Consider the following 20717-nt stretch of genomic DNA (forward strand, 5'->3'; position numbering starts at 1 on the left):
TATTTTAGTTAATAGTTCTTTGTCAGATAATGTGTTTTATAAAATTTTCTGCCAGTCTTACTTGTCTTCTTCTTTTGACATTATCTTTCACAGAGTAGGAGTTGTGAATTTTAACAGCATAGTTTATCAATCATTTCTTTCAGGAATTGTATTTTTGGTGTTACATATAAATACTCCTCTCCATAACCAAGGTCGTTAGGTTTTCTCCTATGTTCTCTTCTAGGAGTTTTATCATTTTGCATTTTACATTTAAATCTTTGATCCATTTTGAGTTAATTTTTGTGAAGAATGTAAATTCTGTGTCTAGATTCTTTTTTCTTTTTCTTTTCTTTTTTTTCTTTTTCTGCAAGTGAATGTCCAGTTGTTCAGCACTATTTGCTGAAAAGACTATCTTTGTTCCATTGTATTGTCTTTGGTCCTTTGTAAAAGATCAGTTGACTCTGTTTATATGGTCTATTTTTGGACTTTTTAAAAAAGTTTCATTGATGTATTTATTTATTCCCTTACCAATACCACAGTCAATTACTTTAGGTTTATAGTAAGTTTTGGAATCTTGATGATCTTCCAATTTTGTTATTTTTCTTCAAGATTATGTTGACTATTCTGGGAATGTTGTCTTTCCATATAAACTTTAGACTAATTTTGTCAATATCTACAAGATAATTTGCTTTTTTAAAATTGTGATTATGTTAATCTGTAGATCAAGTTGAAAAGAACTAACATCTTGACAATACTGAGTTGTTCCATCTGTGAACAGGGAATATCTCTCCATTTAATTTAGTTCTTTGATTTCATTCATCAGGGTTTTGTAGTTTTCCTCCTATAGATCTTATATGTATTTTGTTAGATTTATACCTAATTTTTTCTTTTTTTTGGTGCTAATGTAAATCATATTATGTTTAATTTCAAATTCTACTTGTTTATTGCTGGAAAGTGATCAACTTTTACATATTAACTTTGAATCTTGCAACTTTGAAATAATTGCTTATTAATTTCAGGAATGTTTTATTAATTCTTTTCATTTTCTACAGACATGAACATGTCCTTTGTGAACAAAGACAATTTTATTTTTCCTCCCCATTCTGCTTCCTCAAAGATAGTTTCTATTAGTTTCTTCTGTGAATTGGCTATGCTTTTTGTTTGTTTGCATATTTCCTACTTTTTTGGTTGAACACTTGGTATTTGAATATAATCATGTGGTACCTGTAGAAATCAGATTCTTCCCTTCCACAAGGTTTATGTTGCTTGTTGTGTGTGGGCTATACATACTTCCTTGCTTAGTGACTTTTGTAACCTACTTTTGTAAAGTCTGTATTTTTTGTCATGTGTGGACTCTGAATTCAGTTTTTCTGTTCTTTTAGCATATATTCAGCTAGATTTGACAGGGATATTCTTGAAGGCCAAAAGATGAAAGAAAGAAAGAAAGAAAGAAAGAAAGAAAGAAAGAAAGAAAGAAAAAAAGAAAGAAAGAAAGAAAGGAAGAAGGAAGGGAAGAAGGAAGGAAGGAAGGGAAGAAGGAAGGGAAGAAGGAAGGGAAGAAGGAAGGGAAGAAGGAAGGAAGGAAGGAAAGAAGGAAGGAAAGAAGGAAGGAAGGAAAGAAGGAAGGAAGGAAGGAAAGGAGGAAGGAAGGAAAGGAGGAAGGAAGGAAAGGAGGAAGGAAGGAAAGGAGGAAGGAAGGAAAGGAGGAAGGAAGGAAAGGAGGAAGGAAAGAAGGAAGGAAGGAAGGAAAGAAGGAAGGAAGGAAAGAAGGAAGGAAGGAAAGAAAGAAGGAAGGAAAGAAAGAAAGAAGAAAGGAAAGAAGGAAAGAAGGAAGGAAAGAAAAAGAAAGAAGAAGGAAGGAAGGAAAGAAAGATGGAAAGACGGAAAGAAGGAAAGAAGGAAAAAAAAAGAAAACTATAAAACTTTCCCAGTCTTTGCAGATTGGATCTTTGGATTTCCTTCAATGCTTGGTTAGGTCTTTTACCATTCTGCCTCGGCCCTTAAGTCAGTGTTCACCTTGAACCTTAAGGATAGCTAGAGGTGAAAGCTTAGGGTCTTCTCAAATCTGTTTTGAGCATGCATTTTTGTCCTGCACATGAACAGAGCTTTAAAAATTTTCCAGTATACACACGTGTGCTTTTATTATTATTTTTTAAATATTAATTAGGCCCCACCCCCAACGTGGGGCTTGAACTCATAACCCTGAGATTAAGAGTCACACACTCTACTGACTGAACCAGCCAAGTGCCCCACATGTGATTTGAATGTCCTAATTTCCCAAAGGAACCCTCTCTCTAGAACTTCCTCCCCAGTTTCTTCCCCAGTGCTTTCTACATGTCTACTATTGGTCTCACTTGCTCATTTCCTTACCATGTTTTCTGGGAAGCCCACTGCATTGCTGCTTTTCTTCCCCGAGCACATTCTGAGTTAGGCAAAACAAAAGCAAATACCTTACTCAGCTATTCAGGTAGGTTAGTATAGACAAAAACAATTCTTTGAGAATAAGATCTAGTCTGTTCTCTCCAGAACCCAGGACCAAGGTCTCCCACCGTGAATGTGGACTGTGTCTCAAGTCCACCATTGAGCTGTGAAGATGGGTGGGGCAAGAGCAACTAAAAATGCTGCAAAGTTTTCTTACCATTTTTAAGTTGTATTTTTGTTGATTAAGGGTTCACTAGGTTTTGAAACCCTTTGACTTTTTTTTTTTTAGAATTCTTACCAAGTTGATTCTTAACAGTTATACTTCATTTTTTAATCATTCTGTGGAGGAATGGGCCCTTGGAGCCACCTACTTCACCATTTCTGTTGACATCACTCTCTATGTTAATTTTTAAGTCATTGCTCTGATGTAGGATGAGTCTTTCTGATTATGTTTTTTTTTTTTTGATATATTTTGTTTATTCTCTGTAGGAGTATATTTTATCTCAATCCCCTCTTCTCTCTTTTGGATTATCTTTCCCAGTCTCACTAACTCTCTACAAAAGATTGTGACAGGGGCTCAAGAAATAGTTTTGATGAAAATTTGTATTTATTTTTTGACTTTTAGTTTATCTGAAGTTTGTAATGTTCTCTGTCTTTCACTTTTGTAAAAAACATAGAATTTGTTCTTTTTGTTGATCTGTATAATTTTTGGAAGATGTGCAGAGAACCTTGGGGTTAGACAGCAACCATTATCTTGGCTATCTGGAAATTTCCTTACTATATGTTTTATTGGGTACTATTGTGAGAGTAGTGATGCTATTGGGTTATCACTGATTGTTATTATATTAACAGATAGTCAGTAGTTATCAAGCATATCTTAAGTGTCAAATTCTGTGTTGTGTGGAATTTTGCAAGTGTGAGGAAACTGATATGATCAGTATCCTAAGGGATTTGTATTCTAGTGTGGTAATTGCTCTTGTATTATCACTTTCCATACTCCATTTAAAGGATAAATATATGTATATGTCTCATCCTTATATCCTTAAGAGATATCTTCTTCTGGCAAATGGGAAACTCAAAAGCTCATCTGTATAATTCAGCAGCAATACGATATGTGTAGGTATATATATATATATATATATATATATATATATATATATATAATAAAATTATTGGTTGGCAGCTGCTGCCAGTTGTTGGTAACAATCAAAAGCAAAAAGTACCAGGGAAAGGATGGTGTATTTTCATATCTCTAAATCTCCAAGTTCTTGTATTTCAATTAATTTGTAAATATCTGTTGAGTATCTACTACCCTGTGCAAGGTCTGATGATGCGTTGGTCTCCTATGGATAAACAATAAAAAATAAATAAGACCAAATTACTGTTTTCCATGTACCTGATACTAATCAGTGAAGAAAAATGTATATGCAACTTATTTAAAAACCAAGCAAGACTTGAAATAAGTGCTATAATAATGCTGTATTTGAGGCATGGGGAAAAGGTATAGTAAAAAGGCTATGTAAGGAGGTTAGGTGTTAAATCACTGTGTTGTACACCCAAAACTAATGTAACTTTGTGTATCAATTATACTTCCATAAAAAAAAAAAACTAACTAAAAAAATATCAGTTCCAACACTACAAAAAAAAAGGTTATGTATTGGGGGCTCATCTGGAGCTTTAGAAGCAGGGAGGTATTTTCAGAAGACTTGGGAAATGTTGCACTTGGGGAAAATGTGCCTTCCTTTGCATCTTTAAACTTTGCTTTAAATATAGTTAGCTGTCATGCCAGCCTCCTTGTAAGAGTAGACTTTTCATTTCCAGAGTGAAACAATGAATATCAGGGATAGCTACAGACAGGATGCAGGAATGAACAATAAAGCGGACTTTACTAGTCAAGCCTCTGAGTATTTCCAAGCTAGGGAGTTGACAGGACTTTTGACTGGATTGCATCCTGTAATTGTTGTACTTGTGAAGAAACTAAATGGTGTTTTCTTTTCCTTTCTAAAAGGGAGGCAGGTGCATACAGCCTAGAAGCTATAACTTATGTGTATGTCAACTCAAGATTTATTCCTAGATAAAAAATAGCTGGTTTGGCAGCAAGAATTTTAACTGTTGAATCTGTTATGATTCTAGTTTTAATTAGTTGTTTATTGCTTATTTAAAACAGATTGATGATGTTGATTTGAAACAGTTTGTGATCATAACAAAATTGCTTATATAGGATTTTTTCCTGAAATTTTTCTTAGAAATTGTTCTGCCTGTCAGAGCACTGTGTGTTTGCCTAATTGAAATAAGCCCACCCCAATCCTATTGCACATGTAAGGTAATATTGCTCAATTAGTTTGCATAATTTTACAACAGGAATTGGATTTATTTTCTGTATTAGTTTTCATAAACTGAATCATAGCTCACAATTTTATGTTTGAGCATCTGAGAAGAATATCACTCTTTTCCCATTAATTAAGGAAGGTTGTATGATATGAAATTAATTTTTTTCTCATTTTTGGGGGGTAGGGGGAGAAGAGGAAGAAGGAGAGAGAGAATATCAAGCAAGCTCCACTCTGTATCCAGTATGGAGCTCGATGCAGAGCTCAATCTCACAACTGTAAGATCTTGCCCTCTGCAGAAATCAAGATTTGGGTGTTCAACTGACTGAGCCACCCAGGTGCCCCAATATGAAATTAATTTTAAGTCGTTTGACCAAGAAATTGCAAGCAAGTGGCCAGAGGTCTGAAGATGGGGCATTTCCGGGTTCTCATCACCTTGCCATCTGGCCACCCTTCACAGTTTTACATTTTAAAAAGTACATTATTGATACTTCAAAATAATATGAAATTTGGATCTGGCTTGCTTGAAAATTCACAGTGTCTGGCAATATTTGTCCTCAGTTCCCAAATGGCAAATCTGAACTAGAATGCAGAGATTTTGTCCTTCTTCACATGAACCACATTCTCCATGTTAATAGTCTGTACCTTCGTATTTCTTTATCCCCGCTCACTTCACTGCCAAGTCATTGTAGGCATGTGAGCTTAAATGAAAGCACATTTAACCTACTTTTCAAATGTCCAAGTTGCCAAACTTAAAACTTTATTTTTATTGAACATATATACAATTATAGCGATAACATAAAATATGTCCTATACAAGTCGGGTGCAACTTTAAGGACTTAGTTGGGTGTTTTAGCAAGACACTAGGAGTCCTGACCTTGTGTGTTTATATCTGGAAAATACTAGAAAGCAATGAAGAAATGAGACCCCAAAAAGCATGCATCCAACCCTATTCATTGTTCTGAAAAGGGCTCTTTACTGCATGAGATTCTTGATTTTGTTACATAAATATTTTGTGGCATATATTTAGTAAACAGTAGATAAATAATAAAATTTTAGAATGAAAAGAAAACAGTCACATTAATTTCTTTCTGTTTATCTTGGATTTAGTTCTACATTGTCTACATATTCTGGTACATTGGGTTTTACCTCTGTATCTTATAAAGTGGCAATTATATGTTTGCCAATATATAAATTACTTTTGTAGTCAGGAAAATACCAATTACATATCTATTTGATCTTTGTTTGGTAGAGATAAAGATCTTACCAGTAATTTAACATGGCCCAATAATTTTTTATTATTGTTGTTACAGCAAACTTTAACGTTGTAATATTTTGAGGGAATACTGGTCAGAAGAAGTCCTGCCTACATCTTAGTTTCACAGAGATGCAGACAGAGTCAAGAATCTATGATGGGTTTTTCCCTACAGATTTATAATCAGAGCAAGGAAAGAAGATTTATGATCTTAAACTTTCAAGTGAGAACATTTTCTTTTCTATTCTTCTTCAAAGCTTACTATGTAGATCAAAGGTGAGAACAGTAGTTTGGGAGAAAAACTATACCACAAGAAGTTGGTCTTTCTAAAATTGTGATTTTCTTGTTCTATTTTCCTTTATTATATGTAGCAAGAGCAAAAGGTAAGGTAAGCCAAGCCTTGATCTTCCACACTACAGCATAGAACATTAACCTTAAAATTCTTTGTGGTTATCATATGATATCCCTCTCCCTCCTCCTGCCTCCAACCAATCTGCCAAATTAGGTTTATACTAATAAACCTTAAAGACTATTTTTTATTAATTTATATTTATCAGGACATTACTAGTAATATTATTTTATAATGTTATATTAATGCAAACCTAATTTTTTGGATGTTTATTTTTGGATTCTTGGACATTTTTAAACAACTACATATTAAACACCTAGTAAGCCATTCTGCTTGTAATTAGAGTTAAGTGATTATGAATCTAAATTTGTTTCCAGATCGTCTTTAAAATCCCAGGGCTACGGAATTATTTACTATATGAGCTAGAATAAGTACTTAAAATTTCTGAGTCTCAGTGTCCTTCTGTATATATAATAAGGATAGTAAAACTGTCTCAAAGTGGAAAAACTTCTAGTAGTCAGGATTCCCTAGAGGGTTGACTGAGGGATTGTGACTCTGTGTTTTTATTATTCAAGTTAGACTTTTGTTCACCTGACCTAGAACTCTTCCCCTTACACAGATGAAGTGGAAATTTAGTTGATTGCCCATCTGTTTCACTCCTAGGAATACCAAGAACAGCTAGTCAAGCCATTGGTCTCTGTGAGTCAAATTATTCTGATTGCTGTTTGACTCTACTGTCATTGGTAGACTATGCCCACCTTGCCTTTGGCAGTTAAGTGCTGCCCCCTTGACCCCTAACACAACAGGCTCCAATGATTCCTATTGCATTTAGATTTCTGATTCAATGAGGTAGTTATTGTAATTCCTAACCAAAAAAAAAAAAAAAAAAAAAAAAAAAAGGCTAAAGAAAGAAAAGGAAAGAAAGCAACCACAGAGCTCTTCAAAGATGCCAGAACTTCTTTCACAAACATATTTCTTACAATCATGGAGAAAACTATGTCCTCTGTACTCTTCCAGGATGAATGAGCAGGTCTTAAATGATAAGTCCACTCTAACATTCAAATCTCACGAAGTATTTGTATTCCTTTCTCCACAGTATACTATGGCAGTTTTGACATGTCATTTTATGTATGGTAGGCCACCTTTGGGGCCATGTTTCAGCCAACCAACCAACCAGACTGTTAGAATTATTTCTCACCCACCAAACTGTAATGTTAATTTCAGAATATCCACTTAGTAAGCTCATACTAATAAATTTAGCCTGATAAAACTCTGTGTTGCATTACCATTGCACACCATTAATATCCATTCTCACACATATTCCCCAGATTTCTGTCTGTATAAATTGGAAACTTTATATGGTTTTTTTAGAGTATAGCTCACTTCATTATGGGTCATGATTTACATATAACCTTATTGGGCCTGCTGGGACATGATTTTAGTTTAGGTTTAGAAGGGAAGAGGAATTGTGGGTGTGAGCCCTGATGTAAACTTAGAGTATTTTGCAAGACAATTCCTTAGGGAAGTCCGTTTTAGTTTCCTCAGGAAAATCCAGGTTAATTGCTTCAATTTGGGGTTGAATGGCTGCTTCTACTTAAAAGAAACTTAAACAGAATTTAGGGGTTCAATTTCTTTAGCTTCATCAGGATTTTCCCATATATCCCTATGCTAATTTTCAGGATCCCATTCCTTTCCCAATCCATGCCCTCATTTTTTTCTTTTTTTTTTAAATGTTTATTTGTTTATTTTGAGAGAGAGAGAGAGAGAGAGAGAACGAGAGAGAGAGAGAGAACGTGTGTGAGCACAAGTGCACAAGCTGGGGAGGGACAGAGGGAGGGAGAAAATTCCAAGCAGGCTCCATGCTGTCAGCACAGAGCCCAAGGTGGGACTTGAACTCATGAACCGTAAGATCATGACCTAAGCCAAAATCAAGAGTCATATGCTTAACCAACTGAGCCACCCAGGTGTCTCTATGCCTTATTTTAACAGCAGACACCCTCTGAGATTAGGAATTCAATTTGTGTTGTAATTCAGCCATTCATAGGATAAGATTCTGGGTTTAGTTTTCAGCAACGTCAGTCCTGCAGCTATAGGAGATTAAGGTTTCTTCCAAGGTAGACACAGAAACTTGCAGGTCATTTATACAGTGCTCTAGCTGGGAATTCAAATCTTTGAACTCATCCTTTTCTCTTCCCAAATTAGTTTGACAAAAATGTTTGGCAAAAATGTTCTAGGTGATCAAATACATGATTACTTAGAACCTGTCTCTTGTAAGTATCTGACTAGGAATATCCAATGGTGATATTTTCCATATCTCTGTTGCCACCTCACACTATGAGCTATCAGGGCTATCTTTACTACTGGAAATAGAGTCATTCGTGTCTTCAAATCTAATAGGAATAGGAATTCCAGAAACTCCAGAACCAATTTAGAAAACTCATTCTTAAGATTCTGTTTCTCTAGAACTGTTCTCAGTGCCAAAATCTGTATTAGTTAGGGTTCTCCAGAAAAACAGAGGGAGCAACCATGTGGCCAGCCTTATAACAGATGGTGCTTCCTCTTGGACGATGGTTGGATTCAGGATCTAAGCTGAGAATATCAGATTCTCTTTCTTTAAAAAAAAAACTGGCATATCGTTAAGAGAAACAGAAGCTGAATCTGATCTTAAGCTTAGAGACTTAGAAGCTTAGGGAATTAAGAATTCATCATCAACATCATGGTAATCCAAAGCCAATCATAACCCAATGTTTGGAGGGGCAAAAATTATCAGCCTGTTAGAGATAGTTGGCAGATGGAAGAATAGATCAGATATATTGCAGAGTAGAAGAGAAAGAGAGGGAGAACAAGAAAAAAACTCATTTCCTATGACAGCTGGGTGTACTTTGACACTTGGGGCCCATGCAAGGCCCATTCTCCTGTTTCCTTGTATTACAGTGCCTTTTACTTAGTATGATTCTGTTTCTGATAATTCCTCTGATCACTTCCCTGCCTTTTCCCTGAATTTCCTTATGTAAGTTTTATTTATCTTTTAGAGAAGAATGTAAGTTTTAGAAGAGTTAGATATTGCCTTAGGTTCTTTGTGAGAATTACAGTACTCTGCACTTAGAAGACCCTAAAAAAGTTTTCAGATTAAATACTAAAATATTTGCTGAAAGTCTACATATTTTCTCTATAGTGAGTATACCATAGTTCTTAAATTTGTTGGGTAAAAATTCTTTTTGAAACTCTGGTGAAATCTATGCTCATTCCAGAAAAAATCATATTATACACACACATACGCACACATACATACACACAGAATTTTGCATGTAATTTCAGCGATTTTACAGACTTCAGGAAACTTAGTAATGAACTCCAGTAACTCAGGATAGAAATCTCAATCTTTAAAGTATAGCTACATTTCTATAAACATGTTGACATCCATATATTAATAATTCACAATGGGAGCTTTCGATTTAATGGAATCCTATGGTGATTTGTAGATTAAAGAAACCTTCCTGGAACACAAAGATATTTAAATTTTTTTTTCTTCTGTAATTCTGAATTTTAAGGTACTTAACATTTAATGCCAATATTATGGAATTCTAAACATGTGTCAGATTTAAATTGCTTCTATTTCCTTGGTTATAAAACTACCTCACCATATGTCTAGTCCAGAGAATGTAGCTACATTCATCTTTCATATGGGAAAAAATTCCACTTATAAGGGAAGGTTTTTAAATTTAATATTAAATAATTAAAATCCATCTTCACATAGACATCTCAAATTAAGATTGTTTACATGCTCTTTAATTAGATGCAATTAAGAAGCTCTCTCAAAGCATTTAGGCCCAGAGGGAGCCTTGGTTGCACAGATAGAATGACTCTTAACACACTGGAAGTTGCCTTGGTATTTGTGGAGGAGTTTCTCTTTGGAAGACACGACAGGTACACTTGTTTTTGCCACATGAGGAAACAGATGCTGAGAGTTCTCATTAGGAAAGGACAGATGAAAAGTTCTGCCCACCAGTCCTGGACAGTAAGAAGGCTCCTCTGTTCTGCTCTTGTCCTGCCAAATCTTTTCTTATCCCAGCAGCCATCATGACACCTAAGGCAGATGATGTTGTTCCTTACCTCAAAAGCCCTCTATGGCACCCCACCTCACTGAGGGTGCCTACTATGGCTGGCCAGGCCCTGGGGCTGTGCACTATTGTGCTCCTCCTTCCCGATCTGTCTGCATCTTTGCTGCCCTTTCCTCATCTCCATCTAATCTTGCTCTGACTCACTTGGCTCCAGACATACATCTACCCTCTCTTCCTGGAATAGTCCCTGGATTTTCACATAGTTTGTTCTTTCATCTCTGTTCAGTATTTGCTCACGGCCCCCTTTCCAGTGGGTCTTTCCCTTGTGGCCTTCCTCATCCCTTCTTTCCCCTTTTCCTCCTTGACCCTGCATCCTGTACTCCCCTTCCCTGCTTTATTTTCACCATGGCACTGATTACCAGCTGATATATGACATATTTTACTTATTTAGTCAGTTTATTCTGTCGTTTTCTGCTAAGATATTAATTCTAAAAAGGCAAAGGTTGTGACTTTTTTTCTCTGTCTTTAGCACCTGTAAAGTGATAAAGTAGGTGCTCAGTAAACATTTGTTGGGTGAATGAATTCTTGAATAAATGAATGAAAAAAGAGCTTAACGTGGTTCTTCTGATTAAGTTGAATATAATTATGGTTTGTTGAATTTCCTTTTTTTAGTTTATTTTTGAGAGAGAGAGAGAGAGAGAGAGAGAGAGAGAATGAGTGGGGAGTGACACACACACACACACACACACACACACAGAATCCGAAGCAGGCTCCAGGCTCTGAGCTGTCAGCACAGAGCCCAATGCAGGGCTTGAACCCATGAGCCACGAGATTATGATCTGAACTGAAGTTGGATGCTCAACCAACTGAGCCACACAAGTGCCCCAAATTTTTCTTTTTTAAGTGGTATTTTTAACTTCCTGAGTGCTTGGTCTTGTCTATGCCTGTTATCAGCAAGCTAAACCACTTTTCACATGTATACTGGCCAATTTAACATTCCTTTATTCAGTTATGGTAGCAACTCCTTGAGCTAAAGTAAGACCTTCATGAAATTTGGTGATAGCTGCTGTAAACTGACAAGATTGTTTCATATGACCCTCTGTTCACAACAGGGTGAATAAACCTCACGGAGAAGCCTATCCGTTTGAAAAAGTAATTAGGTATCATAAGACAGAATGTAGAGTTTGAGAATGACCTTGGAAAAGAAAATAGGTTTTGGGTTAGTCTTATCACTTTTTCATCTATTCAGTAATCATTAAAAGTTCAAACTAAGGGCGCCTGGGTGGCTCAGTCGGTTAAGCGTCCGACTTCAGCTCAGGTCATGATCTCGTGGTTTGTGAGTTCGAGCCCCGCGTCCGGCTCTGTGCTGACAGCTTAGAGCCTGGAGCCTGTTTTAGATTCTGTGTCTCCCTCTCTCTGACCCTCCCCCGTTCATGCTCTGTCTCTCTGTCTCAAAAATAAATAAACATTAAAAAAAAAATTAAAAACAAAAAGCTCAAACTAAAAGTGGATGAGCTAGAAAGCAAAAGTAACTGAAAATTTCATGTTTAGCAAAATTCTCAAGAGACTTAAATAAGGAAGACTGCAATATGTTGTGACTTCTGAGTGATGGGTTTTTCAATAGAAGAGAAACTCTAGCTTTGTTGCTAGGAATTGTTCTGTGTTGGAACAGTGTAAGAGGCAAAAGATGAACAAGTTTCACACACAGACCTTTTTGCTGTAAAAATTACTCTTGGCTAATCCTTTTCTTTAACTACAGCATGGAGTGGAAACCCTAAAGGGATCAGAGATCTTTGAACCGTAGCATGGTGTATAGAAAACACATTCATCTTTTTTCTTGGAGTCCAAAATACCAGGCACCTAGAATTGGACTGTATTCATAGGGATTCTTTGGGCAATAAGGATTCTGTTTTTATAACCAGAAATGTAGAACATGAGGTCTAGCAGGAATATTGGAAGTTACAGTTGTGTGCTGTTACCAGATATGAAACATAAACCACTCTTCCAGCAGGAGGTGTCCATGGGCTGTCTTTCTTCCAATGGTGGATTTGTAAGATTGGGTCATTCGGCAGTTTTGTTAAGGGACTATGTTAAGTCAAAGTCAAATGGATGTCTCAAGAGTGGCCCTTTCAGCAGCTAACTTTGCTAAAAGAAGGCAAGGAATTCAGTGGTTACTACTTGGGAATTCGGGCAACCTTCAGGGTGAGTCAAATGACCTTGTGCAATTTAATGTAAAATGCAGTGAGAAGAACAATTTGCTTAGTTTGAATGGGGTTATTTTGATTTATTTAATTTCTCTGTTCAGTTTTACACCCCATGGATTTGTGAAGCTACATCATAGTCATAATCTGTTGGTGATTATTCATATAAATGAGTTTATAGATCCTGCAAGGACAAGCTTTATATTTGTTTTCTATGAGCAAATATTATCAAAATTACTGGCACAGAAAGGAATCTGGATCCATGGTTAAACTGGTGAGATGTTAAATTCTCTTTCCGTTCCGTAAAATACAAATGACAGATTATTAGGTCATTTAAATAAAGTGAATGTGCTGATTTGTCAATGCATTTCACCAGTCAGAATACTTAACAGTAATTACAGAATGTTCCAAATTTTAAATGAATATGAAAGAGAAATAATTCTTTTACCAATGAAAGGGCTTTGTTTTGGGTTTTTTTTTTTTTTTGAATATTCAGACTGTTGGAGTCTATTTTCCAAAGTAGTAGTAGGTTTCATCTGAATATTTAGTTTTTGTGTTTATATATTTCTCAAACTTACACTACACTAACTGTCCTTTTGGCATTACATGTAATCATTACCTGCCATCAAATAAATCAATCCCTACTGCTATTCATTTCAGAATTTACAGTTGCCCACATAAGAAGTAGCTTAGATAGAAAAATTAGCACCTGCAATTGAAAACATCCATCCTTGAAACTATAGTTTGGAGGCTTATATCTGGAGCCACTTCTTTCTTTTTTTTTTGCATTTTAATATATATGGCGTAGCTCTTCTGATTGGAAGTTTACATGACCCTGTCCCAGTTTCACCTTTTCTGAAGGTACTGACTTTATTTTTGAGAAGCCTCGTCCCACAGGTCTCAAAGAGAGAATTTTGAGAATACTTTGTTGCCTATATTTTCCCCCATATACTCCAGACCTGTGCAAATATGTTTGGGCATTTTTTGCATAATATAATAATAGCCCAACAGAAATTTAGTTTTCTATAAAGCTTAGTAAGTAAGAAGAAAATTACCATGAGCAAAGAATCCTGAAGAAATGTGCACAAATTTGCTTACAGGAGATGCAAAATGACATAATGTACACAAGCTTAGATGTCATTTTGTTATTGTGAAAATGTGTTGTTTCATGTAAGCAGATAATAAAGATTTCATATTTACCATTCTCCTCAAATGTTGTTACTTTACTTGGAGTTTACCATATATCTGAACCTTATGTTATTGCACATATAAGTTTGAAACTCTGAAAATTACAGGTTAATAAAATTATTTGTTACCAAGAAAACACTGTTTTAAAACTCTGTTAATGAAACAATAGATTTTCAACATTTCTAGGGGTCCCAGATAAAGTTTAGAGCATGAGGACCACCTGCATGCCATGATATGAAGAATATTTTGAAGAGCAAAAGTTCGTTGTGCTTATTTTGCAGGAATGAAGGATAAGTGCCAGACTTCAATGATTCTTTTCTAAAGGAATCATCAGGTAGTGCTTTTGTAAGATGGTTGGTGTTCTAAGTAAATAGTTTATAGATTACCTTACATTATTCCAAGGAAAGACCTAAGAGCCAAACTATAGTAATTGAATACCATGTCACAAACACAACTTATTTGGGAACTGACTTTGTTGGCATTTTTCCTAGCATCACCTTTGTAAAATGAAACCAGGACTCCGAAAACAAGCTGTTAAAGACATTTTCTCAAATGCTGAGTACAAACTTTGCCCAGGAATCACAGTAGCCTCAGCCCCAGCTGACTGACACCATGGCATGTGCAACCAGAACAAAGGCTGGAAACATTGCTCAGTCATGGTGAGAATCTCCAAATAGTCATTAAGAGTTTCTTTATCAAACGCAGTGTGCCCTAACACTGCAGTCATTCGACCCATTGCTCAATGAACAAGAGTCCCTCATATGCCAATAATAACCCCCACCCCCAAATTCCCTGGAATTTATATTTTCTTCAACACTCTTAAAACAAATATTTATTACTATGTGTTAGATTGCGATAGGAACTGAAGGGCTACAGAAGAATCCAGGATATGCCATCCCCAAATATATCACTTTGGCATACCAATGACTGTGAGCTGGAGGCACTTGAAAAATAGCAAATGCAGGGAGAAGCTTTCTCTGAACTCCCTTATCTGCTTAAAGACACATCTTCCAAAAAGAACTCAATTGTCTCCCCCACAGGAGTTTCATCAACAGGGGAAGATTGACTCTCGTCACAGGAGAGACAAATAGAAGTCAACACCACACCCAGACACACTGTCACAAACTGTCATACCTCTCATCTGGTTTTCAAAAGACCCATTCATTTTTCCTAAAACTCATGTACCCTGAAGAGACCTACATTTCCCTTTCATAAGGCCTCTTACTTTTTCCTAGCATGGTACTTAAGCCTGAAGTCTAAAGTTACCTCATTGGGTTGCTCATTTTTCCTTGGGCATCTCCCATGTATACACAAGGTACACATGTTAATAAGCTCCTGTTTTTGTTAATCTGTTCTTTATTACCAGGGTCCCAGCCAAGAACTGAGAAGGGGAGAGGGAAAATTATTTTTCTTCCTCTATGGAACAGACATCAAAAACATAGGAAAGCATACAAATAAGACACAATATGGTATATCCAGAGTTATAATAAAAGGAACTTATGAGAGGCATCTGGTCCTCCGAGTGCCCCAGTGTTTGTTAGGGAAGGATGGGAACAGAGAAGTCTTCTTAAGAAAGGTGGTTCTGAAAGTATTTTGGGAGGATGGGATTCATTTGCCAGGTGATTCAAACAGGAGGAGATTAATGGCATGAGTGTGTATTAGGGAAACTGAAAATCATCTTGATGTGATTTATGTGAATGGGAAAATGTAATCAAAATTTAAAAGAAATAATCCCCCCAAAAAGACAAATCTGATTATAAGAAACATGAACACTTTGAACACAAATTCAATGGAAATTTTTTGTTGCTATGCAATAGTGTAGGAAAATGAAATTCATTGGGATCTTTATATTATTAAAGTGGAAAGTGAAATGAGTTATTACTAGAATAAGTGTGGTTCATCTCCTGAAAGTAAGGGGCAGAGGAAGCAGTGATTTGAAAGGAGTATCCTAAAGTAGAAGATGACAGAGCAAGGGCAAAAGATCATCCATCTCTAATTGGAGAGTGGTTTGTCTTGTCTTAGTGCCCAAGAAGAGAAGAAAAATGTATCCTATGTTAATTGACATCAACCTGAGACATCCACAGAAATTGAGCTGCTTTATTCTTTTTTAAGTTTATTTATTTTTGAGAGAGAGAGAGAGAGAGAGAGAGAGAGCAAGCAGGGGAGGGACAGAAAGAGAAGGAGACAGAGAATCCCGAGCAGGATCTGCACTATCAGAACAGAGCCTGATGTAGGGCTCATTCTCACAAACCGTGAGATTATAACCTGAGCCAAAATCAAGAGATGGGTGCTTAACCAACTGAGCTGCCCAGGTGCCCAAACTGCTTTTTTAAAAATGGATAAGTGGTCTTTGTTTTTTACCAACCAATTGGTATTAGTAACACCAGAGTTTATTAATACTTCTCAGCTTATATTTTAGAAATACTAAAATATTTTTGAAATTTGCATTTTAAGCATATTTAAAAGGCATCACATCTGTCATTGTTTCTTGCTGCAATGAAAAGAGCTGGCAGCTGGCTCCTTCGAGCTGAGATTCAGCTGCCTTTTCTTCTCAGTAACTGTTGAACCAAAGATAGGGATTACTTTTATAAATATGTAATTATAAATTTTTTTCAGATTCTGATTAATAATTCATCTGTAACTCCTGTAACATTATGTTATGAATGTTAAACAACTGGGTGAGTCAAAATTTGATATTTAAGGAGATTAAGGAGAATATTGTGCATGTATTTTAGTTTCCATAGCTGCCTTGTAGAATATTAGTAGAGTATAATTTAAAAGAAATTTGTTTCTCTTACTGAAGCTACATATCCATATGTTTTACTCAAGAAAGGTCAGTGGCTTTTAATACTCATCTGGACTACCTGATATGGCTCTGATCCAGAATGGTGATGCTGATTTACGCCAGAAAGCAGAACTAGGTAGAACGTATTCTTTCTTCTCCACCTACTTTTTTTTTTAACACAGAATCTGAAGTCTATTAAAAAAAAAAGTCTATCATATAACATAGCAGTTAAAAGTTAGAATCTTTTAATTCAAATCGTAGACCAGTCTCTTACAAGTTGGGCAAATTTGGGCTAAAATATGACTTAATCTTTCCTTATCTTACTTGTAAATAAGAATAATAAAAGTCTTTCCACATGAGGTTGTTATAAAAATTAAGTAAGATAATGTACATAAAGTGCTAAGTATAGTATCTAGTGCATCATAGGAATAAACCTATTGAACCTTAGGTATTTTTGTTATTGCTTAAGGAGGGGTACAATGGAGTAGAAGTGTGTGTGTGTGTGTGTGTGTGTGCGCAAGTGTGCATAATGTCGCCTCTGTAGGAGCAGGATCGGCTACATAATTTATGGGGCCTGGGGCAAAGGACACTACGGATTGTCTCATTCAAATATTACTAAGAATTGCAAATAGCAACAAAAGAGCATTAAACCAAGCACAGGACCCTGCACAGGACTCTGCTCAGCCTGCAGCCAGTGCGACACCACAGGCTGCTCGTCCATGAAGCTGGCCCAAGGTAGGAACGATAGAAAGCATGAGGGCCTACTTTAAATAAAGAGCCAGAGCAATATACAATTACTTGAGTGATGCTATAAACACAAAGAGTATCTGAAAGTTGCCTTTGTTGGGTTTCTGAATCAATTATTGCTTAAATGGTTATCAGGGAAAAACAAAAGTAAATGCAGGCGGACCCATAGTGCATAAAGAAATCACACAGTGAAAGCTATGGTAATTTTATGTGAATACAGCCTTTTTTTTTTTTTAATTTTTTTTTCAACGTTTTTTATTTATTTTTGGGACAGAGAGAGACAGAGCATGAACGGGGGAGGGGCAGAGAGAGAGGGAGACACAGAATTGGAAGCAGGCTCCAGGCTCCGAGCCATCAGCCCAGAGCCTGACGCGGGGCTCGAACTCACGGACCGCGAGATCGTGACCTGGCTGAAGTCGGACGCTTAACCGACTGCGCCACCCAGGCGCCCCTAATACAGCCTTTTAGAGTGCACTTGTCTATTATATATCAGGGCCCAGTTTTTAGTTAGCGAACTGTTTTTTGAGACTTGAATTTTTTGGATAGTCACTGAGAAAATTTAGTAAAATGCTTATGTCACTTGTTTTTTTTTTTTTGTTTTTTTGTTTTTTTGTTTTTTTTTTTGTCTTTTAAACCTTCCTATGGCTTTCTCTTGTTGCATGAAGAATAGAATCCAGACGTCTTACCAGGACTTACAAGGGTATTCCAGTTAGGATAGTGCCAGCTGCGATAACATAATAAACCCTCTAGTGGTTAACACAGAGTTTTCAGGTGACCATAAGCTTTTTAGAGGGAATGCCACTAGGGGTGCCTGGGTGGCTCAGTTGGTTAAGCAATGGACTCTGGCTTAGGTTACGATCTAGCCCCTCATCGGGCTCTGCGCTGACAGTGCAGAGCCTGCTTTGCATTCTCCCTCTCCTTCTCTCTACGTGTCCCTCACTCATGTGCTCGCTCTCTCTCTCAAAATAAATAAATAAATTTTAAGACACTAAAAAAATTGTCATTTATCTGTTTCTTACTAAATTTACCAATCACAGTTTGAGAAACAAAAGGGTCTCTTTTGAAAATTTACCAGTGTGTCTCAGCAATCAAAGCTTTGGTTATTTACTTATTTTAGTAATTCTGGCCTCTCCTTTGCCCAGACCATTTCTCAGCTTAATGGGTCAGCAGAATAGAGAAAGAGATTTGTTTGCTCCTATAATTTCAAATATGCTTTGATCTAGAAGTATATAGCATTATAGCAGAACTGGCCATATCAGGTCCAGATGGCAAATCTTCACATCACACTGGCCAGTGAAAGAGTAAAGAGCTTCTTTGGTAGTTTTCTCAGATGATCAAGAAAGATGCTTTCTCCACATACATCTCCTTACATTTATTGAGCCATATAGATCATGTTCCCATTTCTGAACCAATTACTCTGGTCATGGATGTGCAGTTTGGCTCAGAGAATCAGGAAGTTCCCCTGTCTCCACCCCAGGAAGCACCCTCTGAAACATGTGGGCTCCTTGGAGGTGAGGTAGATACCCCAAGCTGATAGGACAGTAGGAGTGAAAAAAAAAAGTCAAAGATAACTTCTAGTATTTGCAGGAGCAACTGGGAGATGTAGCAGAACAGGTCAGTGAAGAGTAAATCCAGGAAGAAGTCAAGGGATGAAAAGACAAGCATACTGGAAGCTTCTTTATGTAACAAAGTAGAAATGGAAGTACCAGTTATGACCCAAGTATATTTGTGAGAGTGTCAGTGAACCAGCATGTTACGTTTCACATAATAAAAAGGAGTGACACCCATCCCCCCACTTTTAGGAGTCTGTGGATTACTGTGATAAGGAATACAGAGACACTTACACACTTCACTGTGTGATATGTCAGATGGAATGGATTTTTAAGAGAATTGGAGTAACAGGAACACCTACCACACCTCCAAAGACAGTAATGTGAAGATGTGGAAGGGAAAACCACCACCACTTAGAGACAGTGTCCTTAAGGCAGAGCCAGCTTTCTCTTAACCAAATAAGGGGAGGTCTAGAGAAAAATCTGAGCAGAGAGATTTGCATATGAGTAAGCAGGAATTTCAGAGACCTCTTGAGGATGCCAACCTTGTCTTTACTCAGGGTCGACTCCAGTCTATTAATTCTCTATCTATGAGTCCAATGCATGTCTGTGCTCCACATGCGCGTGCGTGCACGTGCACGCACACACACGCACACACACACACACACACACACACACACACACACATCCTTCATCCATTTGCACATACTCATCTACAATGTGCCTGGCTCAGGGAGACTGCACTCAGGCACCCACTGAGCTACAGCTACGTTATGGAGAGAGTATCACACCGTGTTGGATTCAGTACCGTGTTTCCCTAAGATGTAGTTTCCTCTGGTTTGTGTGCAGAGCAGTGGGCCCTCATTTGGATTCTTCCAACCCTGCCTATGTTATATATCTACCCCTTAGTGTTTTATCCTCTACCAGCTCCCCCCTCTATACTATGAGTTGAAGGAAGTGAAAACAGTTCTATCTCATCCTGTAATCTGGCCATTCTTTTCCTCTCCAGGATCTATCACTCTTTCTTTTAACATAGAGAGCCACTCTCACCAAAGTAAGTTCCCCCCACTAGTTTTTCTTCCTTTGAGGTGGATGACTATGCCACCTCTTTCTTCTTTCCTCTTTTAGGCAATAAGTCTCTTGGCCTACTCCAAATGATACAAAGCTTAAGGAAAAGGGAAAATCTGTATCAAAAAGAGTTAATATGTACCTGAAACTTTTTCAAAATAGCATCCCCACCACAAAGCTTTCTAGAAGGCACATTCACATATAATATAATGCTTGTTTTCATTCAAGCTGATCTGGAAGTAGCTATATAAGACAATGCTGTTAGCTGTATTTCTGAACATAAAGTATATAAAAACAGTTTCCACCCAAATGGGACGGTTCTCCTTGCTCATCTTCCCTGTATTCTGAATTAGTCAGATTTTATACTGCCTATGTGTTAGTTCCCTTTCTTTCTTTAATTGTCTCTTTACTGTCTATGAATAAATATTTTACTACTATAGTGGTTCCCCGACATTTTATCTTCATAAATAAGTCAAATAACTTCTATCTAAAAATAGGGAAAGAAAACAAACAGGCTTGGGAATCCAGTGACATTCTAATTCTTTGATACTAACTTTCTGGTTAATTTTGTGCCAGTCCCCTCACTTGCTAGTCGAAACACTGAGCGGTGACTCAGTGTTTCCCCTACAGCGCACCAGCTCTCGCAGCCACTTACCTCCTGAAGCTCTTGTTTGGTAAATGGAAAAGGTTAATCAAGATAATCTCTAGGGTCCATTTTAGCTTTGTAGTCTATGAGCTGGAAAATGTTTACCTTACTTTTTTTCCTCTAAATATTTATAAACCATG

The sequence above is a fragment of the Panthera tigris genome, chromosome C1, assembly GCF_018350195.1.
Source record: "Panthera tigris isolate Pti1 chromosome C1, P.tigris_Pti1_mat1.1, whole genome shotgun sequence".
Taxonomy (NCBI): domain Eukaryota; kingdom Metazoa; phylum Chordata; class Mammalia; order Carnivora; family Felidae; genus Panthera; species Panthera tigris.